Here is a 24,519-nt window from a genome sequence, read left to right as displayed (position 1 = left end):
CGGTAAAACACCAGCTTTACCACCAGCGCACCCAGCTCCTCAGTGTGAAAGTAGCCTGATGCCACGTACACACGATCGTTTTTCCTGACGTTCAGAAAACCCGTCATTTTTCATGACGTGATTCCTCTCCAGCCTGACTTGCATGCACACGTTCATGCAGAAAAACATCTGACCAAAGCGCGGTGACGTACAACACGTACGACGAAACTATAAAGGGGAAGTTCCTTTCAAAGGGTGCCACCCTTTGGGCTGCTTTTGCTGATCCTCGTGTTAGGGTCCTTTCACACTAGCGGACCGTTCGTCCCTTCATTACAAGTCCGTTTACGGACTTGTAATGAATCCCTATGGGATCGCGTCCGTTAGCGGATGGAGCATCCGCTAGCGTCCGCGACCATCCGCGTCCGTCGGGATCTGCTTTTGCGAACGGAAGAAACCCTATTTTTCTTCCGTCCGGCGTAACGAATCGGATGCAGACGGACTGACGGTCCGTCTGCATCCGATCCCCCATAGGGGAGAGCGGAGCAGAGACAGGGCGGTCTCTGCACAGTGTGCGGGGACCGCCATATCCGGCGACAGCTCAGTGGGGATGACGTATGATCCCCGCTGAGCTTTGGCGGACACACGGAGCGGACACAGAAACGGTCCGCTCCGTGTGAAAGGACCCTTAGTAAAAGTTTGGTGAGAGACAATTTGCGCTTTTCAGTCCCTGACGAATGTGCTATCTACATTACGAACGGTAGTTTTACCAGAACGAGCGCTCCCGTCTCATACTTGATTCTGAGCATGCACGGTTTTTTTTCTCCTCGGAAAAGCATACACACGACCGTTTTTCGCAAAGAGAAAAAGACTGCTGGGAAACACGATGAGAAAAAAGAGAGCTGGTTTCAATTTTTTTGCGGGCAGTTTTTCGGCAAGAAAACTGCTAGGCACCATACACACGACCGGTGTTCTCGGCCAATATAAAAAATGGCAGTTTCTCGTCGTGAAAAACGTACGTGTGTACGAGGCATTAGGGTTGAAAATAGTTCATGTTGATTGAGAGCGTTTAGTTCCACTTTAACTGGGAGCTATTCAGGAACGTTTCTATGTTTCCAGTACTTACACCTGTGTACAAGATGGCTCCCAGGATAAACCCAAAACTCTTTACTAAAACGAATTTCATTGGAGCAGCAAACGCCGGGGATCTAGAAGCAAGACAAAGGTCAGTTTCAGCGATTTTTTTACAAAATCACAGCTTTTTAAAATGCTCCGAAGCATATGAACACAAAGAAAGAGTCCTACTGAGGAGTCGTAAAATATTACAATCGTTAGGTAACCATAAAAGTATAATCAGCGGTCATTTAACCCAGCGAGTATTGCCGATAGCTGTGAGAGGTTTTGCAGATGGAAAGCAGCTGAATGGAAAGTATCAGGTCATCTTTCACTCACAGCACAAATAACCCTCCCGCCTTCTATAGCACACATTCCAGCACTGACCATATTATAGGGTTTAAATCATACAAAATATGATGAAAATGTCACCAGCAGTGACTTTGTGTGCTCTGTTATGTTGGTCAACATGGTTGTTTTCTGAAAAGAAGTTCTTGAATTTCTAAAGCAAAATGACATCAGTTTTGAAGACTAATTAAAAATAAAAATAAAAAGTCTAATGCCGCGTACACACGACCGTTTTTCGGGATGTAAAAAATGAAATTTTTAATGGTCTAGAAAAAAATATTTTTTTTTCAACCCGATCGTTAAACCGGCCTTGCATACACACGATCGTGAAAAAAAAATGCTCTAGCAAAGCGCGGTGACGTACAACACGTACGACGGCACTATAAAGAGGAAGTTTCATGCGGATGGCGCCACCCTTGGGGCTGCTTTTGCTGATTTTGTGTTAGTAAAAGTTTGGTGAGAGACGATTCGCACGTTTCAGTCTGTTACAGCGTGATGAATGTGCTTTCTCCATTACGAACGCTAGTTTTACCAGAACGAGCGCTCTCGTCTCATAACTTGCTTCTGAGCATGCGCGTTTTTTTTCACGTCGTTAAAGACCACACACGACCATTTTTTAAGACGTTAAAAACGACAACGTTAAAAACGTTGTGAAAAATTAGAGCATGTTCGAAATTTTTAATGCCCATTTTTTACATTGTGAAAAATGCTCTGGAGCCCACACACGATCATTTTTAACCACTTCCCGACCTCCTCATGTACATATACGTCAGCAGAATGGCACGGACAGGCACATGTACGTACCTGTACGTCCTCTGCTAGACGTGGGTCGGGGGTCCGATCGGGACCCCCCCCCCGGTACATGCGGAGGTCGGGTCCGCTCGGGGAGCGATCCGGGACGACGGCGCGGCTATTTGTTTATAGCCGCTCCGTCGCGATCGCTCCCCGGAGCTGAAGAACGGGGAGAGCTGTGTGTAAACACGGCTTCCCCGTGCTTCACTGTGGCGGCGCATCGATCGGGTGATTCCCTTTATAGGGAAGACCCGATCGATGATGTCATTCCTACAGCCACACCCCCCTACACTAGTAAACACACACACAGTGATCCCTAAATGTTACAGCGCCCCCTGTGGTTAACTCCCAAACTGCAACTGTCATTTTCACAATAAAGAATGCAATTTAAATGCATTTTTTGCTGTGAAAATGACAATGGTCCCAAAAATGTGTCAAAATTGTCCGAAGTGTCCGCCATAATGTCGCAGTCACGAAAAAAATCGCTGATCGCCGCCATTAGTAGTAAAAAAAATAAAAAAAATAAAAATGCAAAAAAACTATCCCCTATTTTGTAAACGCTATAAATTTTGCGCAAACCAACCGATAAACGATTATTGCAATTTTTTTTTACCAAAAATAGGTAGAAGAATACGTATCGGCCTAAACTCAGGAAAAAAAAAATGTATATATGTTTTTGGGGGATATTTATTACAGCAAAAAGTAAAAAATATTGCATTTTTTTCAAAATTGTCGCTCTATTTTTGTTTATAGCGCAAAAAATAAAAACCACAGAGGTGATCAAATACCACCAAAAGAAAGCTCTATTTGTGGGGAAAAAAGGACGCCAATTTTGTTTGGGAGCCACGTCGCACGACCACGCAATTGTCTGTTAAAGCGACACAGTCCCGAACTGTAAAAACCCCTTGGGTCTTTAGGCAGCAATATGGTCCGGGGCTTAAGTGGTTAATGACATTTAAAAAAAACGTGTGTACGCGGCATTAGGCTCTAATCAGGTGCTTCAAAAAAAAACACCCCCCCCCCCCATTGAAATCCATGAATTTGGCATCTTTAAAGGGGCAGGACACGTGGATGGGGGGGGGGGTGACGCCTTAATGGACAGGCCACCCCTGCTGAGCACACTAGCCCTAGTTAGGCAGCACTCCACAAAGGGCGGGAGGGTACCCCTTAGAAACTGGGGAAAAATCTAGAGAGTGGAGAATCTATGCATATACAGTCCGATGAAAGCTGCAAACATACATCCAAGAGTCCAAAGATTTTATTGATAAAATTGGTTAATAGAAGAAAAAAGCCAATGCACTTTGTGGGCCGAACAGACTTCCCTTCATCAGGGCTACAAAACAAATGTAAATAACGAAGAAGTCATACAAAATAAAAAAAAAGTCATACAAAATAAAAATACAAATAAAAAAAAAATAGCTATGAACGTCAAGGAGTGTATACCTATTTTCAAATAATATTTGAATCCACTGAATAGAAGAGAGATAATATCTTACATACAAATACCAAAAATCACAACCTTTTAATGGCAAACAGTAACAAAACCATAAACGATGTCTCAATAAAAAAGGACAATAATAATGTGACAAAAACTAGATCTGCCAGTAATGTCAAATGGACATGCTGTGCGAATTTCTGTGCCTAGAACATCATACAAATATACTCTTTGTGCAATTGTGTATCAAAATGATAGATACATTTGCATCTCGCAACATTTTATATAAGATGTAAAAGCATACCGTATTTTCCGGCGTATAAGACGACCCGGCGTATAAGACGACCCCCTAATTTTCCAGGAAAAATTTTGATTTTGGGATATACTCACTGAATAAGACTACCCCCTTCTTACTAGTCTTTCTGGAAGCTGAGGGGGAGCCAGAACCGCTGACAGAAACAGGCTTTTTCAAATCTCACTATGCCATTACATTCCTCACTGTGCCATTACATTACATGCCCAGACTGTGCCACTGTGCCATTACATGCCCCCACATTGCCATTGTGCCATTACATGCCCCCACATTGCCATTGTGCCATTACATGCCCCCACATTGCCACTGTGCCATTACATGCCCCCACATTGCCACTGTGCCATTACATGCCCCCACATTGCCACTGTGCCATTACATGCCCCCACATTGCCATCACTTGCCCCCACTGTGCCTGAACTTGTTGCCCCCCCCCCCAGTGCAATAACACTCACTTTTTTTCCCCAGCGCTGACAGTCTAACATGCTGCGATCGCGAGCGTGTATTGATTTCAAAGCCGCGCCTTCACTGCAGAGTGTTCTGTGATAGGAGGAACAAAAATCTTCCCAGCAGCGCCTCTGTTATGTTTTCCGCCTATCACGGACGTCTTCTCATCTCGTCCGAGGATGAGAAGGCATCTGTGATAGGAGGAACAAAGAACAGAGGCGCTGCTGGGAAGATTTTTGTTCCTCCTATCACAGAACACTCTGCAGTGAAGGCGCGGCTTTGAAATCAATACACGCTCGCGATCGCAGCATGTTAGACTGTCAGCGCTGGGGGAAAAAAGTGAGTACTGAGACTGTACCCGGCGTATAAGACGACCCCCGACTTTGGATGCATTTTTTTGCATCCAGAAAGTCGTCTTATACGCCGGAAAATACGGTACTTCAGAAAGGCAAACTGTGTAAGTACCTAAATTTGACTGTGTAATAGCCTCTTGCAGTCCCTGTACAGTAATGCCGCGTACACAGGATCGGAAATTCCGTCAAAAAAAACATGGATTTTTTACAGACGGAATGTTGGCTCAAACTTGTGTTGCATACACACGGTCACACAAAATTTCGACCGTCAAGAATGCGTGATGTACAACGAGCGGAGAAAAAATAATAATTATTATTATGAATTATTCCGAGCATGCGTCTAATTGATTCCAAGAATGCATGTTTTTTTTTGTGCGTCGGAATTGCGTACAGACGATCGGAATTTCCGACAAGAACTTTTCTTGTCGGAAAAATTGAGAACCAGCTCTCAAATTTTTGCTGTCGGAAATTCCAAATAGAAAAAAAGTCTGATGGAGCCTACACACGGTCGGAAATTTCCGACCAAAAGCTCACATCGAACTTTTCTTGTCGGGATTTCCAATCTTGCATTAGGCTGGAATGGGAGACTGAGAAACAGCACAAGGAGCCAATTAGTTCAAGGTTAGATTTAGGTCATGTGTTGTCAAGAAGCCTGTTGAAAGGAGGAGAAAAGAGTGGTAGATGGTTCTCATCATCTCATCACTGTGCTGCTTCTCCATTCATGTGGCTAATGTGTAAGGTAAAGTCTACAGACTTGGAAAGATCAGTTTGTAAATGGATAGAAAACTGTGTAAAAGACACAATTCAGAGGATAGTAGTTAACGATTCATATTCTAAATTGTCTAAGGTTATCAGTGGTGCACCTCAAGGTTCAATGTTGGGACCCCTACTTTTTAATAACTTTATAAATGATGTAGGGTTTGGGATTAAAAGTACTATTTCAGTGTTTGCAGATGACACTAAGCTATGTAGTGGAATAACGTCCTGCGACTAAGTGGCAGATGAGGTTTAATGTTGATAAATGTAAAGTTATGCACTTGGGGGCTAAGAATATGCATGCATCATACATGCTAGGGGGAGTACAACTGGGGGGATCTGTAGTGGAGAAGGATCTGGGGGTTTTAGTTGATCATAAGCTCAATAATGGCATGCAATGCCAAGCTGCGGTTTCCAAAGCGAGCAAAGTCCTTTCTTGTATTAAGAGAGGTATGGACTCTAGAGACAGAGATATAATTTTGCCCCTGTACAAATCATTAGTAAAGCCCCGTACACACGGTCGGACTTTTGCCCAACCAACTTCAAAATCCGGCACTTTTCGTATTTGTCCGACCGTGTGTACGTTCCATCGGACCAACTTTTTTGGCTTCAATCGGACAAAAAGTTGGGTCTGTGAACGGACCAACTTTCTGTTCCGAAAAGTCCGATTGTGCAAAGTGCGACCGTGTGTACAGCAAACCATCGGACTTTTGGACAAAGTACAAATGCGCATGCTCAGAACCAATGTTAAACTCAACCAACAATAGCAGAAGTTAACCAAAGGGTGGCGGTAAAGAGCAAGTAAAACCACGTGATGTTGGGAAAGTGTTAGAAAAGTTTGCAGAAAAGTCCGAGCGTGTGTATGCTATGGGTGTGATCGGACAAATCAATTAGGACAAAAATCCAAGGGAAATTTTGTTGGATGTCCTACCGTGTGTATGAGCCTTAAGACCTCATCTGGAATATGCAGTTCAGTTTTGGGCACCAGTTCTCAAAAAGGATATCAGAGAACTGGAGAAAGTGCAGAGAAGGGCAACCGAAAGGGGCGGCCCATCCGTTGTGGGCGCACGGTTACCGCCATCCCTATCAATTTGCCCAACCCCTTCCAGGGTGCCAGAGGCTCTAATAGGCTTCAAAATAGTTTGGGCTCAGGACGCAGAGCATTGCTTCTGGAGCCCACCCAGGTGTGTTGCAACAGTGAATGAATATTCGCTGTTGCAACACTGATCCTCCTCCCGGCCAATCGGAAAGTGGGTCTGATACCGTCACCCGATTAGTTGAAAGGACAGGCGATCCTATTTGACACCTAGTAGGAGGGGAGGAGACACACGGCGGAAGCTAGGAGAAGACACAGTAGTTGCAGCCTGTTGTCCGTCAATGCCCCGATCCCCTCCGCTGCCTGATGTGCGCGCCGATGACCGTTGTGCCTGCCAATGCCCAACCCCCGCTTCTGGCCGATGTGCCCACCAATGTGCGATACCTGTTGCTGCCTGATGTGCCCGCCACTGCTCAATTCTGTAGATGGGGTAAGTATCAGGGGACAGCGAAGGGGGTTTGAGGTGCTCTGGCCAACCAAACTGATAAGATGCATGGAGGAGCTCAGCTATGAGGAAAGATTAGAGGAACTGAGTTTATTATCTCTTGAGAAGAGACGATTAAGGGGGGATATGATCAACATGTATAAATACATAAGGGGTCCAAATAGTGTTGAGTTATTCATTGTAAGGTCATCACAGAGGACAAGGGGGCACTCTTTACATCTGGTGGAAGAAAATGTAATCTCCAAATACAGAAAGGTTTCTTCACGGTAAGATCAGTAAAAATGTGGAAAAGACTACCTCCAGAGGTGGTTCTGGCCAGCTCAGTAGATTGTGTTAAAACAGGCCTGGTTACTTTCCTAAATGTACATAATATAACTGGGTACTAACATTTATAGGTAAAGTTGATCCAGGGAATATCCCATCGCCTCTCGGGGATCAGGAAGGAATTTTTTCCCCTGCTGGGGCAAATTGGAGCATGCTTTGCTGGGGTTTTTGCCTTCCTTTTGTTCACATGTGTGTATAGGATTGTGTATGTGGGATTGTATGTTTTTTCTTTTTCCCCTTGGTTGAACTAGATGGACTTGTGTCCATTGCAACCTGGGCTCAGAGTTGGGCTGAAGATAAGCTTGTTTGTCATATGAGCTTCTATTGTGCTATTTTTGGCTGGTATTCTGCTTTAAATAAATGACTCCAAAACAAAAAAGGTCTTCCTGTAGGTAAACCTAGGCAGGGCCGGATTAACAATGGGGCTGATGGAGCTGCAGCTCCAGGCCCCTTTCTCAAGATAGGCCCATTTGCCCAAAAAAAAAAAAAAAAAAAAATTTTTTTTTTTTTTTTTTTTTAAGATTTTTTTTTCTAAGATCGAATTTGGGGGGTTGTAGCTCGATGACCAGAGGTCACATAAACCCCACATTTGGGGGTAGGCATGGGAAGAGCTACCCCACAACTGGTCAAAATATGGGACGGCTATCATTTATGGTTCCGGAGATACGGGCCTACTTGCACAGCCTGTCAGAAGCTACATTCAGAGCGGCCAATATAAATACAAGCTGACACACTACAGCAGACTGATAGGATCACAGGGCTTATAATAATAATTTGTATATTACTCATGGTAATTAACCCCTTGCCACCCAGGCCAATTCTGACACTTCTCTACTACATGTAAAAATCATCATTTGTTTTTTGCTAGAAAATTACTCTATGGTGGTCTTTGCACTTTTTATGTTGCAGGGTATAGAGCTGCACGATTCTGGCTAAAATGAGAATTGCAATTTTTTTGCTTAGAAGATAGATCACGATTCTCTCACGATTGTTGCGGCGTAACATCATCTTTCACATTAAAACAAACCAAAAAAAAAATGGGCTAACTTCACTGTTTTGTTTTTATGGTTTTTATTATTCATTGAAGTGGGAAAATGCAGTGTGACATAACATATTGCAGCAATAGCCATTGTATTCCCTAGAGTCTCTGCTAAAATATATATAATGTTTGGCAGTTCCAAATAATTTTCTAGCAAATAATATTGCTTTCTAACTTAAGAAACAAGTGTTGGACTTTAAGTGGTTAAATTTAGTTACAATGTTAGTTAGTTACAATGTTTCATTTTGTTTACAAACTTCGCAGACTGCCCAGATTTGTTCTTTACACACATAAGTGTATCCCTTTGATCTAAGAATGAAGCGTTAGTTACAATGTTTCCTGTTAAATACTTGGCAGACTGCCCAGATATTTTCTTTTGACAGCTGAAAGTCTCTCCACTTGTTATATGAAAGAATCAGCAAACTCTGCATTGAAGATTGTCAGGGGGGTTGAATCGAGATCACGATTTTTTTAACGATTAATTGTGCAGCTCTAGCACGGTATTTGCGCAGCAATTTTTCAAACATGTTTTTTTGGAAAAAAATGTTTCATTCATTAAAAAAACAGTTAGTTAGTTAAGTTAGCACAATTTTTTTTGGTATCCTAAGCGATGCTTTACATTTTTTTAGGTTACATGTTTAGAGTTACAGAGGAGGTCTAGTACTAGAATTATTGTTCTCGCTCTAACGATCGTGGCGTATGTAACCTGTGTGTATCTGCCTCTGATACTACCAGTGCCTACCCAGCTACTGACTAGTATCTCTCCCCAGCCTGTCCCCACACACCCTCTCACCTGCTGACCTGTGGATGGGGGAATCACTCCTGCAGTGTTATTGTGTTCTGCCAGTGCGTACAATGATCAGTGTTGCTAACTTTAGCTGGCAGCACTGATTGTTTTAAGAAAAAAAAACAGGCTGGTTGTACTCAAGTTGATTAATAGATTGACTTGTGTAAAACCAGCTAGCCCATACATAGATTGACTATGGCTGGTCTCTGCATAATTGGCGTAATTTCAATCCATGTATGACCCGCTTAACCACTACTCAGTCCCTTAATATCATTCCACTCCTGTACATAGTGCTCACTGTCATACTCTCCACACTCCTCTCCTGTACATAGTGCCCACTGTCATACTCTCCACACTTCTCTCCTATACATAGTACCCACTGTCATACCCTACACACTCCTCTCCTGTACATAGTGCCCACTGTCATACCCTCCACACTCCTCTCCTATACATAGCGCCCACTGTCATACCCTTCACACTCCTCTCCTGTACATAGTGCCTGCTGTCATACACTTCTCTCCTGTACTTAGTGCCCACTGTCGCACCCTCCACACTCCTCTCCTGTACATACTGCTCACTGTCATACCCTGCACACTCCTCTCCTATACATAGTGCTCACTGTCATACCCTCCACACTCCTCTCCTATACATAGTGTTCACTGTCATACCCTCCACACTCCTCCCCTATACATAGAGCCCACTATCATACCGTCTACATTCCTCTCCTGTACATACTGCTTACTGTCATACCCTCCACACTCCTCTCCTGTACATACTGCCCCATCATACCCTCCACACTTCTCTCTGGTACGTACTACCCTCTGTCATACCCCCTCACTCTTCCTGTACATACTGCCCATTGTCATACCCTTCACACTCCTCTCCTGTACATAGTGCTTTTTTCCGTACCCTTTGTACTCCTCTCCTAGACATAGTGCCCACTGTTAGACCCTCCACATTCCTCTCCCTCACCTGCACATACTTCCCACTTATATACTGTCCATACTCCTCCCCTATGTCGCTTACCCACAAAAACAGTTCTTTAAAATTATACTGAATATCCTCAATGTTACCAGCTCTAGAATGGACACACTTTTGTTAGTTCAACTAAAGGAAATATCAGTTCTCATATTTGTTCTGCCCCATTATTAGTACTCATTTAATTTTGTGATTACTACTATGATGTATAGAGGAACATCGGGGATCTCAGCTACTCTAAATATAGCACTTATATAAAAAAGTGGCCCTGAAAATATTTTTTAAATGTTGGTGTGAATGCAGCCTAAAAGGCCCCACCAAAATCCTCAGCACCAGGCCCATGATGTTCTTAATCTGGCCCTGAACCTAGGGACAGATATATTTATAAAGCAGTAAGTCTGATTCTCACCAAACATTGCAAGTGAATCTTTCTGTTGCATGTGTTTTAAATGTCAGTGATTGGTACAGCTAAGGCCAAAATGTATGTTTTTTAGGTTTGGATAGAGTCAGAGTCCATGCACACTGGCACAAAAATTGTTGCTTCTATTGTAGAAGTAGCTCAATGTTATCCTCTGTGTCTATGCTCATTAGGACGATTACAGGCATTTTTTAAGCTCGATGTTTAGTGGCAGGAAAAAAGCCTTCTGGTTTGCATTTCTGATTGGAGCTTTCTGGCAGAAAAAAAAAACGCAAAACTACCCTAAACTCTTCTAAACTTTGTACAAAAAATGCTCTATATGAATGGGGTTTTTTCCTGCCAAGAAATCTGGAGCCAGATTCACGTAGGAGGGCGTAACTTTGTGTGGGCGTAGCGTATCCTATTTACGCTACGCCTCTGCAACTTAGACAGGCAAGTGCAGTATTCACAAAGCACTTGCTCCATAAGTTGCGGCGGCGTAGGGTAAATTTGCCGGCGTAAGCCCGCCTAATTCAAAGTAGGCTGGTAGGGGGCATGTTGTATGCAAATGAATCGTGACCCCACGTAAATGACGCGCCTAACGAACGGCGCGCGCATGCTCAGTATCACGTCGAATTTACGCCCTAAGATACGCCGGCTCAATGCCTGTGACCTGAACGTAACCTATGCACAGCCACATTCACGTACAACTTACGTAAACGACGTAAAAAGATACGCTTGTTCCGACGTCCATACCTTGCATTACCTGCGCCTCATATAGCAGGAGTAACTTTACCCCGGACATAAGCCTTACATAAACTGTGACGTGTAAAGGAGCACTATGATGGGAAGGGGGCTGCAATGTAATGGGGCGCTGTGACGTGTAAAGTGGCACTATGATGTGAAGGGGGCTGCAATGTAATGGGGCACTGTGACGTGTAAAGGGGCACTATGATGTGAAGGGGCCTGCAATGTAATGGGGCACTGTGACGTGTAGATGGGCACTATGATGTGAAGGGGGCTGCAATGTAATGGGGTGCTGTGATGTGTAAAGGGGTACTAAGATGTTGGGGTGAAGAGCAAAATTGCATTGGGGGGGGCCCAAAAAAAATGTTTTCCCAGGGTCTAATCCAAATTAAAGACGGCCCTTATAACGGTGCACACTGGACAACAATGTGCACTCTTCGTTGTGTCCTATACAGCATAAGAAAATGCATCTCTTTTCCCTCCTCGTGGCAATCTCTCTCTAGGAAATGAAGTTCAAAAGCTCTTGATTACAGCAGAGTCTCTCTCCTCTGCACTACAGTTCCCACAATACAGTGCTGCCTGACTCTATTCGACTCTTCCTACTCAGCAGCTTGTTTTTCTTGCTGATATAGCTGGAACCAGTTCAACACCGCAGGGCAGCAGCTACAGAGAGCATCTGCAGCCAGTGTTTCTTTCACTCTTCTATAATAGGTGAGCGCTGCCTATTGCATTAGGGTGTGCACCCCAAAAATGATTTTACTTTTGTATTATTTTTTACAATTGTATTTATATTTTTTATATTTTTAATTATTTTTAGAAGCTTTGGTGAAATATCAGCAGGGGGAATCTGCGCTGTACGCCCCCGGTGATTAGGGTGTGCCCGGGCACACCCGGCACACCCCCTGCGTATGCCTTAGAACATTTTTAGCCAAGAACTTGGCTACACAAGGAATAGAGGAGAAATCTTTCAATGGAGACACTTGTTCTGAGTACAACTGTTGGGATTTTTCTTTGCTTTAGAGAAATTTCTTCTCACTTCCTGATGTTTGTGGGACAGGTCAATGACACACAGATGGCAAAAAAACCTAGAATGGTTTTTAACAATTCACTATCACAAAATAAAAATACAATAAAAAAAGCTCCTTGGCTTTGGATTTAGGTGCCTTCGCCATATTGAACATTGCCAAAGCATTCAGGGCCTGCTAAAAGAAGAAATGCGTGAATATGTTGCGGCCCAACTGTCTGAATCAATGCCTTCATCGTTATAGCCCATGTTACAGTAAATCCTAAAGGTTCCATAAGTCAGGGCAGGTTAGACTTAATATGAAGTCTTGGGTGAGTCACTCCACATTCTGATAGCAAATTTCAGTAATAAAACACCCAATTAGCAGGCAGCAGCTGGAAACTCATTTAGTAAGTTCTCGGAGGCCAGTGAATGGGGTTTTTTTGTTTTTTTTTCTCATCCTTCTACAATGAAGAACAGATAATACATCTGCAGTGATGGATAAACCATTTTCTCCTACATTCACAAAGGCATTTTTATCAGTCATTGCGTGTGATTAGTCATTCAGAGGAAAAGGTCTTCTGGCTACTGGTCGGTTATGGTGATTATACTGTGCGGTGAAAATCTGTAGAGTACGTGTGGGTGGAATATTATTGGAATGTACAGTACATTCCAGTAATATATATTGTGTATATTATTGTATTGAACTGTATAGATTGAAGGATAGAAGGGAGCCAGACAAAACATTATGACTTCCATTGGGTATACAGTATATATACAGTATCTCACAAAAGTCGGTACACCTCTCACATTTTGGTAACTATTTTATTATATCTTTTCATGTGACAACACTGAAGAAATGACACTTTGCTACAATGTAAAGTAGTGAGTGTACAGCTTGTATAACAGCAAACAACAAAACAAGTTTGGCGCCAATGACAGGAAAGGTTGTTTTAGGAATAAAAAATAGAAAATGGAAAATTAGTCAGAAGTGGGCTACAATTCATAGAAGATTCTGGCATGCATTGATGAGTATTGCACATCAGGAGTGATGTGAAAAAATGGTGAGCAAAACATAAAAAACATAAATCAAGCGCTGAATCAAAAAAACATTTGTGTCCAAGCAATGATGAGAGAAATGTAATGTTTATTGCACTGAAACACTTTAAAAGATGCCAACAGTCCTCCGTGATAAGGATAGTTCAAATAGCCAGCATAATCTGTGTGATGATGAAATGAACACAGTCAGACAGCCTTACAATGTACTGCACATAAAACCCACAAGCACAGCTCCACTGGCAGGGGGAGGGGCGTGTGAAGCCCAAAATCAGCGCGTCCGTACTGTGACAGTCTTACCAGAACCAAAGGGAGCAGATGGCAGGCAGGAACTGTAGGGTGATGAGACCGGAGATGTGGAGGGCTCGACGGTATAACAGTAGTGTCAGCGCTGTACGATGAAACTCCAAACACATGTGCGCTGGTGGCTTCCTGGTCGGGACGTCTCACCGAATCAGGACAGCGGAGCGGGAACGAGGCTTGGAGTCAGCGGAGGTGATAGGCTGCTGCCGACTAATGGGAGTGCGCTGCAGGAGCCTGTAGTGGCGAATGTGCAGACGGCTGGAACTCAGACAAGCTGGATGGCTGGATGGGGGTGGCTGGATCAAAGTCTATCAGGCTGCAGTCATGACAACACGTATCGGGGCGTGGCCCTTCGTCAGACCTGACAAGTAGCCGGGTCCAGAGCGTAAGACTTGACAGGCTGTGAGGCGGGCGGCGACGGGCAGAGAGTTGTTAATTGCCGCTATTAGTAGTAAAAAAAAAAATATGTCCCTGGATTTAATTTAAAAAATCTGGTCACCTTACAGTACCAGCCAATTGGTCCCTGTCTTAAGATACACAGTTAAGGGGTTTCAGCAAGTGGGTAGGTGGTAAGGTGTTAAATCAGCTATATAAATTCCAGGAGAATCAAAACAAAAGTTAATGTTCATAGTACAGTTGGTATATATACCCTCACCCAAATAAATCTGACAAAATCAGCTAAACAAGCACTTTTGGGGGGCGGGATAGTGGAACAGGGCCAGATTAAGAACATCATGGGCCTGGTGCTGAGGATTTTGGTGGGGCCTTTTAGGCTGCATTCACACCAACATTTAAAAAATATTTTCAGGGCCACTTTTTTATATAAGTGCTATATTTAGAGTAGCTGAGATCCCCGATGTTCCTCTATACATCATAGTAGTAATCACAAAATTAAATGAGTACTAATAATGGGGCAGAACAAATATGAGAACTGATATTTCCTTTAGTTGAACTAACAAAAGTGTGTCCATTCTAGAGCTGGTAACATTGAGGATATTCAGTATAATTTTAAAGAACTGTTTTTGTGGGTAAGCGACATAGGGGAGGAGTATGGACAGTATATAAGTGGGAAGTATGTGCAGGTGAGGGAGAGGAATGTGGAGGGTCTAACAGTGGGCACTATGTCTAGGAGAGGAGTACAAAGGGTACGGAAAAAAGCACTATGTACAGGAGAGGAGTGTGAAGGGTATGACAATGGGCAGTATGTACAGGAAGAGTGAGGGGGTATGACAGAGGGTAGTACGTACCAGAGAGAAGTGTGGAGGGTATGATGGGGCAGTATGTACAGGAGAGGAGTGTGGAGGGTATGACAGTAAGCAGTATGTACAGGAGAGGAATGTAGACGGTATGATAGTGGGCTCTATGTATAGGGGAGGAGTGTGGAGGGTATGACAGTGAACACTATGTATAGGAGAGGAGTGTGGAGGGTATGACAGTGAGCACTATGTATAGGAGAGGAGTGTGCAGGGTATGACAGTGAGCAGTATGTACAGGAGAGGAGTGTGGAGGGTGCGACAGTGGGCACTAAGTACAGGAGAGAAGTGTATGACAGCAGGCACTATGTACAGGAGAGGAGTGTGAAGGGTATGACAGTGGGCGCTATGTATAGGAGAGGAGTGTGGAGGGTATGACAGTGGGCACTATGTACAGGAGAGGAGTGTGTAGGGTATGACAGTGGGTACTATGTATAGGAGAGAAGTGTGGAGAGTATGACAGTGGGCACTATGTACAGGAGAGGAGTGTGGAGAGTATGACAGTGAGCACTATGTACAGGAGTGGAATGATATTAAGGGACTGAGTAGTGGTTAAGCGGGTCATACATGGATTGAAATTACGCCAATTATGCAGAGACCAGCCATAGTCAATCTATGTATGGGCTAGCTGGTTTTACACAAGTCAATCTATTAATCAACTTGAGTACAACCAGCCTGTTTTTTTTTCTTAAAACAATCAGTGCTGCCAGCTAAAGTTAGCAACACTGATCATTGTACGCACTGGCAGAACACAATAACACTGCAGGAGTGATTCCCCCATCCACAGGTCAGCAGGTGAGAGGGTGTGTGGGGACAGGCTGGGGAGAGATACTAGTCAGTAGCTGGGTAGGCACTGGTAGTATCAGAGGCAGATACACACAGGTTACATACGCCACGATCGTTAGAGCGAGAACAATAATTCTAGTACTAGACCTCCTCTGTAACTCTAAACATGTAACCTAAAAAAATGTAAAGCATCGCTTAGGATACCAAAAAAAATTGTGCTAACTTAACTAACTAACTGTTTTTTTAATGAATGAAACATTTTTTTCCAAAAAAACATGTTTGAAAAATTGCTGCGCAAATACCGTGCTAGAGCTGCACAATTAATCGTTAAAAAAATCGTGATCTCGATTCAACCCCCCTGACAATCTTCAATGCAGAGTTTGCTGATTCTTTCATATAACAAGTGGAGAGACTTTCAGCTGTCAAAAGAAAATATCTGGGCAGTCTGCCAAGTATTTAACAGGAAACATTGTAACTAACGCTTCATTCTTAGATCAAAGGGATACACTTATGTGTGTAAAGAACAAATCTGGGCAGTCTGCGAAGTTTGTAAACAAAATGAAACATTGTAACTAACTAACATTGTAACTAAATTTAACCACTTAAAGTCCAACACTTGTTTCTTAAGTTAGAAAGCAATATTATTTGCTAGAAAATTATTTGGAACTGCCAAACATTATATATATTTTAGCAGAGACTCTAGGGAATACAATGGCTATTGCTGCAATATGTTATGTCACACTGCATTTTCCCACTTCAATGAATAATAAAAACCATAAAAACAAAACAGTGAAGTTAGCCCATTTTTTTTTTGGTTTGTTTTAATGTGAAAGATGATGTTACGCCGCAACAATCGTGAGAGAATCGTGATCTATCTTCTAAGCAAAAAAATTGCAATTCTCATTTTAGCCAGAATCGTGCAGCTCTATACCCTGCAACATAAAAAGTGCAAAGACCACCATAGAGTAATTTTCTAGCAAAAAACAAATGATGATTTTTACATGTAGTAGAGAAGTGTCAGAATTGGCCTGGGTGGCAAGGGGTTAATTACCATGAGTAATATACAAATTATTATTATAAGCCCTGTGATCCTATCAGTCTGCTGTAGTGTGTCAGCTTGTATTTATATTGGCCGCTCTGAATGTAGCTTCTGACAGGCTGTGCAAGTAGGCCCGTATCTCCGGAACCATAAATGATAGCCGTCCCATATTTTGACCAGTTGTGGGGTAGCTCTTCCCATGCCTACCCCCAAATGTGGGGTTTATGTGACCTCTGGTCATCGAGCTACAACCCCCCAAATTCGATCTTAGAAAAAAAAAATCTTAAAAAAAAAAAAAAAAAAAAAATTTCTTTTTTTTTTTTTTTTTTGGGCAAATGGGCCTATCTTGAGAAAGGGGCCTGGAGCTGCAGCTCCATCAGCCCCATTGTTAATCCGGCCCTGTAGTGGAAGCCTCCAAATTCCGAAGGCGGCTTCCTACATTCATATTAATTTCTGCCAAAATAACCATAACCAGAAACTGGAGGTCCGCTGCCCTGCCATTCGAACAGATTAAAGGCAAAGTATCTCTTAAACGAAAGGTTGACAGCATTAGTGCAAGATAAAATGAAGTTATTTCATAAAGTATGGGACCTGTGGATTCAATATCTTACAAATGACCCCAGGATGCTCGCGATTTAGATTTATTCTTGCATTATGGGTCTCTGGGTACTGAGCCAAGCCTCCTTCTCTCCCCCTCAACCCTCCCTTCCCCGCTTTGTTTCATCCCCTTCATTTCTTTATCCCTACTATTCTTTCTACTTTTCTCGCTATTGGGTTTGGAATTTAACCTTATAGGCTAGGTTAACTTTCGTGTTCACTTATAGCAGATCATTGTCAGTTCGTGCTCTCTGGGGAGATGCTTGCATGATCAGAGGAGTCGGGCTCCCCCCGATAGTTGGATGGGGAACTGGCTCTTCTGTGCGGGTGAATCACCTGATATGGTTTTTTTCCCCACAATGGCCGTATCCCAATCAGGCATGTTTGGTTTTGGTGTTTCTAGTCTAATATAACTTTTTCCTAATACTTAATACTTTTTCTCAATAATTTTCTAATATTCCGTATTATGGTTAATATATATTTTATATATATTTTTAAATGTTATTGTCTTTCCTTTCAAACAAGTTTATTTTATTTTATTTTCCCATATACCATGTATTTTCTGTATAGGTATATAGATATACACTAATTTTTCTGGTATCTACATACTAAATTTCCATACAAAACGTTTTAGCCAATCAGCCAATTTTTAGCTTGTTATATTTACCCTGGCTTATATTTACCCTGGCTTAAGATGGCCCCCTTTAGAGCCTGATGAAGAAGCACGCATGCTTCGAACGCGTGCACCTCCCCGCAACCCGTACCCGGACGTGACGTCATTCCAATACTGTGCTCCACGGAATGTTGTCCCCCTTTTCCCTGTATCGGATGTGTGTGGTTCCCTCACCGCCGCCACCGTGACATCAGTTCACGATCCTCCTAATCAACAGAGCACCGCCACACCGGACGCAGAGCGGATGAAAGAACTCTAAACAACTACAGATAAGCCTTATGTTTTTAACTCCTTTGTGAGTGATACTTTTATATGAATACCTTTTTGTTAATAAATTCACTGGATTACTACGCTTAGAGGGCGCTGCTTTACTTACTCTGAATCACCTGATATGGCCTGGGATTAGAGAGGGGCTTGAAGTCCTAGACATAGTGGGCCTGGGCAGGGTTTATTGTTATACTAACTTGATCCAGTCCACATTTGAAGATCCTTCTGGATATTGTAGATGATATGATTGGGACTATCAAGTGACATGACCTAAGTTTTATATATGATTCCCAAATTCTGTTTTAATACTGTACAATGAAAACTCGAGATCGTTATATTTTTTGTATTGTAAAACTTTAATAAAAATCATTGAAATAATAGTACAGTTGGTTTTTCTAATAAAGCATCCACAACCTGAGTAAAAAAGTCTATCCCCTGCCAGCATGCTCTAGAGAAGGACTCCAGGCCCTCTGTGGAAGCAGTGATCTCTCTGCAAAGGCTCAACATGCACCCTACTGAGTCAGACCTAGAGCCCTCCAATCAATCTCTTGATTGAAGAGTGCTAGCTATGAGTCAGCATGGGGCATTTGTTGGACCTTTATTAATGGTGCAGCATTCCTTTAAAATTCCCCATATGAGTCTGCTGACAGTTACTGAAAAACAACTAATAAAAATGTATGTATGCACGTCAACATTAGAGACAATTGTGGCACTTGTGTGGACACATGGGTTGATGATGGTCCTTGTTCCTAGACCAGTGCCAGCATATCTAATATTCTCATTCTTTTATTCTCAGGATAGTTTATAAATAACATTAATGAGTTTCATTAAAAAATTCAAAGCAGTTGGTCTGTTATTAAAATAGCATGAAAAAGCTCATCGCTCAGCAGGATTTATAACTTAAAAGGTAAAACAAAGAGGGTGTGCACTAGATAAAGGCGATTAGCAATGTACATTGTACACAACCGACGGCAAACTTTCCTTGGTAAACATACTAGAACAATATAATTAGCCCTCTTCTTTATATATTTACTTCCTCTATGTCCTGTTGTCAGGAAATCAAATCAAATGTCAAGGACTGAAAGCTGCAGATGGTTAGACCGTTAGTATTTTATCTCGGCCACTTGTTTACGTCAATTTGAAAAAAGATGAAAAAAGCCCATCGAGAAATATGAGTCACGATCACTGGTTCATGATGTAAATCTTCGAGGGGAAATGGGCAGGAAGTCACGGGGAAAAAGTATCAGCTCGAGAGGTTCTATAATGCAGCTCATTAGGGCTCATTAATTAATCTAGCCAATGCTTCGCTGACGTCTCAGTCTTTCTTACAGGAAAAAATTATTTTGGATTGCCAAGCTAAATAGACAAAGACAGGAAAAGCAAATTATGCACACGGAGCATACCCCGAGGGCTCGGGGCCAAGTTCATGTCAAATCAATAAGAACCAGAATATCCTCACTAAAAACAGCTTCTGAAGATGGACGTCACCAGTCTTTTCAAAGCTATGCAGAGGATGTATTGACAAGTCTCAGGCTTCCTTTCTCATATACTCCAAGGAACAAAGCATGCAGACAATTCAAAGCACGTTAGGTGGAGAAAAAGCATGAATCACCCTTTCTCTTGAAGGCTGCACCTATCATATCAACTCATTAACCCCAGCCCAACCGCAATTTGTAAATCTAAGCTCACTTTGTCTGACTCTTATTCCCACAGGACTTTAACCACTTGATGACTGTAATCAGTAGATCGACATTGAAGTCCAAAAAGATTTACAGAGCTCTTATTAATACATTATTAAAGGAGAAGTATGGCTAAAGCTTTTTTTAGCTATACGTCTCCTATGGATCACAGAAGTGCAGTTCGTTTTCAGCCAACAGCGGGCTAAAGCCTTCTTTCAGTTGACGTCAGTCAGCCGGTCCAGGCTGGGAAAGGATCCTGATTTTACAGTCAGGATCCACCCAGATTTCTGGACCAGCAGCTGGCCCAGCCTTTCAGCTGCAATGCTGGGAGACTGAGACAGTCACTCCCATTCCTCCCCAACCACCCAGCGTTCCAGTGAGCACTGGAGGGGCAGTGCAAAGAGCCAGTGGATGACAGACAGAGTCTAATCTGCAGCTGAATATTTGTGCAGCCCTAGCCAATGCCTGGGAAGAGTTGCCCAGATGGTGACTGGGAGTCTTTATGAATTCTCCGAGACTTGTAGCAACCTGGTCTTTTTCCCTGAGAAGTAGATCACAGCCTAGAGGGGCTGTTACTCCCCTAGGCCATTCTACCATGTGCCTGCAGGTTATTGAGGCCTCATTTGGGTAAGTTGGAAGCCTTCTTTGCTGAGAGTTCGTCTGAGGCTCTAGTCTTGTACCACGGGGTGAAAGAGTCGGGAAGACATTGGAAGAAGGAAACCAATAAACCAAGAACATTAGTGAGAACAGACTGGTATGAAAGATCCTAATTACTGTTTTCTGTTACCATCCCTCTTATGCTAAAGTCAGCAGGTTTAAAAGGGACCTTGTGTCTGATGTTCTGAAGCACTCAGTCTATTTGATTCTTATCGAAAGGACTTTGCTCGGATGCCCAAGAGGAATAATGATCTTCTCAAGTTGCTTCTATAAAGTTCAGTCCATCATTTACTTGTGCAAGGACTTGGTTCACAGTTCTAAAGAAGAACGTTCCAATTAAACTTTTGCACACTTCTTGCACAAGTTCTTACACTGTCCTTTCACTGACAAATGTAGGTCTCAAACTAACAATCAGAAACCAAATCAGCATGATTCTCAATCACGTGATCATCATTGCAGCCAATCATTTTGATCACATGCAGGCTGGAGGTTTGTCTCCAACTTTGCCAGACTATAGGTGCCCTGAAAAAGGATCTTCATGGCAGGATCACCAGGTATTTTATTAATGAAAGCTGCAGATTAAACATTTGAAACGTCTGAAATGGCATTAACACATTAAAACTAATGTGCAATTTTAGTGATCGGGTTTACTTTTAATATATAAAGAGATTGGGTCTAAGGTTCCCAAACCAAAGAACCAAAGAGAGGGGGGGGGGGGCGCGGTTGGACTATTGCGGTACTGGTAAGTGATATAAGATCAAACATGAAATTATAAATATAAGACAAAAGAAAAAAGGTTTATTGATTACAACATCAACAGGACACATAAAAAGTAGACAGAATTAAAAATAATAACGACCATACATAACACCAAAGGGGTAATCCCGATAGGGGGGGAAAAAACACAATAGGTTTGAGGGTCACAACAAAAGTCTTGACTAGTTCCGCGAAACTAGTCAAGACACGGGAGTCAGGGACGAGCGGGGGCGCGCGCGTTCCTCCAGCGGCACGCACGCGCCCCTAGTGACCGTTTAGAGAGCTGACGTTATTGTACGGGCTCTCGTGCAGGGGAGCCGACCTGCCGCCGTAGAATTACGGCGGCTGGTCGGCAAGTAGTTAAAATAACCATTCCTTATTCTAACTAAAGTTGAAAACCTACTTTATTAATAAAGGACATGGGGCTTGATGTACTGTATATAAAAGCAGATTTTTAACTGGTGCAGGAGGACTGGCTTCTCATAACTCTTCCATATTCTAGGTCAAAGGGCCAGTTGACTATCCTTCAGACTTTAGGGGGGCAGGCTGTGGCCAGTGGGAGTAAACAATGCCCCAGCATCAGTTATTATTGGGTATAAACTATGTCCAAGGTTTACTGGTCACTTCAGGGGAGTAAAACGTTACCTAACACACCTGTGGTAAGTGGGTGGAGGAATAATGTTCCTTTGTTGGTGTCAGTGGAAGGAATAGTGCCTTATCATTAATGTCAGTGGGAGAAATAGTGCCACGTTGTTAGTCAGTCGGAGGAACAGTCCTCCAACCTTAGTGTCAGTGGGAGGAATAGTGCCCCATTCTTGGCAGAAGAATTAGTGCCCCATTGTTGGTGTCAGAGAATGGTTCCTCATCCTTGATGTCAGTTAGAGCAGTGTTTCTCAACTCCAGTCCTCAGGGCGCACCAACAGGTCATGTTTTTAGGATTTCCCTCAGATGAAACTGCTGTGGTAATTACTAAGGCAGTGAAACTGATAAAATCACCTGTGCAAAATAATGGAAAGCCTGAAAACAAGACCTGTTGGTGCGCCTTGAGGACTAGAGTTGAGAAACACTGAGTTAGAGGATTAGTGTTATTAGGCGGAATAGTGCCCTATCATTGGTATCGGTGAAGAGAATAGTGCTCCATCACTGGTATCAGTTGGAGGAATAGCGCGCCATCACTGGCCCAGATTCAAGTAGAATCGCGCAATATTTGCGTGGGCAAAGAGCAAATTTTTTTCTCTGCGCCCACGCAAATATTGCGCTTTGCCCGCGATTCACGGAGCAGTTGCTCCGTAAATTGCGCAGGCAATATGCTAAGCAGCCGGGCGCAAGGCTGCCTAATGTAAATGATCCTGCCGGGGGCGGGAATCATTTAAATTAGGCGCGCTCCCGCGCCGAGCGAACAGTGCATGCTCCGTCGGGAAACTTTCCCGACGTGCATTGCGGCAAATGACGTCGCAAGGACGTCATTTGCTTGTAAGTGAACGTGAATGGCATCCAGCGCCATTCACGGTTCACTTACGTAAACGACGTGAAATTTGAACGTCGCGAGCGGGAGGCGCAGCTATACTTTAGCATTGGCTGCGCCTGCTATTAGCAGGAGCAGCCTTATGCTAAAGGCGCCGTACGGAAACTCCGTACCTTGCGTGAGAAGGGCCCGCGCAACTTTTGTGAATCGGTGGTAGTATGCAATTTGCATACTACACGCCGATCACAAAGGCCGCGCCCCCTAGCGGCCAACGCAAGAATGCAGCCTGGGATGTGAAGGCATAAGGAGGCTTATGTTTGTCACATCCTAGGCTGCAGTCGGTGTAACGAGGTTCCTGAATCAGGAGCACTCGTTACACCGGAGCAAGTAAGCCCTTGCGCCGCGCAACCTATGGTTGCGCGGGCGCAAGTGCTTCTTGAATCTGGGCCACTGTTGTCAGTGGGTGGACCTCATTGTTTATGTCAGTGGGAGGAATAGTTCCCCAATACTGGTGTTAGTGGGAGGAATAGTGCCCCATCATGGATGTCAGAAGAATTAGCGCCCCGTTGGTGTCAGGAATGGTGCCTCGTCCTTGATGTTGGTTAGAGGGTTGTTAGTGTTATTAGAAGATTCCCTATCATTGGTATCAGTGAAGAAAATATAATGATTATCATTGATAACAGTGGGGGGGAATAGTGCCCCATTACTGGTATCAGTGGGAGGTATAGTGCCTTATTTTTGGTGTCAGTAAAAGGAAAAGTGCCCTATTAGTGGTGTCAGTGGAAGAAACAGTGCCTTATCATTGATGTTTGTCCAAAGAAAAGTGCCTCATTGTTGGTTGGCGTTTATGTGGAAAGAATAGTGTCCCATTGTTTGTGTCATTAGGAGAAATAATGCCCTATCATTGATGTCAGCATATGAAAGAGTGTCCCATAAATAAAAATGCCCCACCATTGGTGTCAGTGGAAGAAAAAGTCTACCATCATTGGTATCAGTGGAAGGAATAGTGTCCTAGCATTGGTTTCATCAGGAGAAATTATGCCCTCTCATTGGCAATGAAAGAAATAGTGTCTCATCATAAATGGGAGGAAAAGTGCCCCTTATGCCTTGTGCACACGGTCGGACTTTTGACCATGCAAAAGTCTGTCGGAAGTCAGACTAAGCCTAGGTTCACATTGGAGCGATTTGTCATGCGATTTGAGAGATCAAATCGCATGACAAGTCGCAGCCTATTGGCGGCAATGGCACTGTTCCAATCGGTGCGACACCGATTTTGCGGCGCCGCACCGATTTGCAAAAGTAGTTCCTGCACTACTTTTGCCGATTTCAGGTGCGATTTCTATAGACATCTGTGTATGAAGCCACACAAATGTCTATCAAGTAGCACCTGAAATCGCGATGACCTTGCTACTTTGAAATCGCGCTACTTCAAGTAAAGTAGCACGATTTCAAAGTAGCATCAGTGTGAACCAGGGCGGAAAGATAGAAGACAGGTTCTCTATCTAAGGTCCGTCGGACTTCCGACAAAAAAAAGTCAGATGGAGCCTGTCTGACTTTTTTTCTCGGAAAGTCTGGCCGTGTGTACAAGGCATAAGTTGGCCTCAGTAGGGGAAATAGAACCCAATTAATAGTGTTATTGTAA

The sequence above is a fragment of the Rana temporaria genome, chromosome 4 (assembly GCF_905171775.1).
Source record: "Rana temporaria chromosome 4, aRanTem1.1, whole genome shotgun sequence".
Lineage (NCBI taxonomy): Eukaryota > Metazoa > Chordata > Amphibia > Anura > Ranidae > Rana > Rana temporaria.
This window is presented reverse-complemented; position numbering follows the sequence as displayed.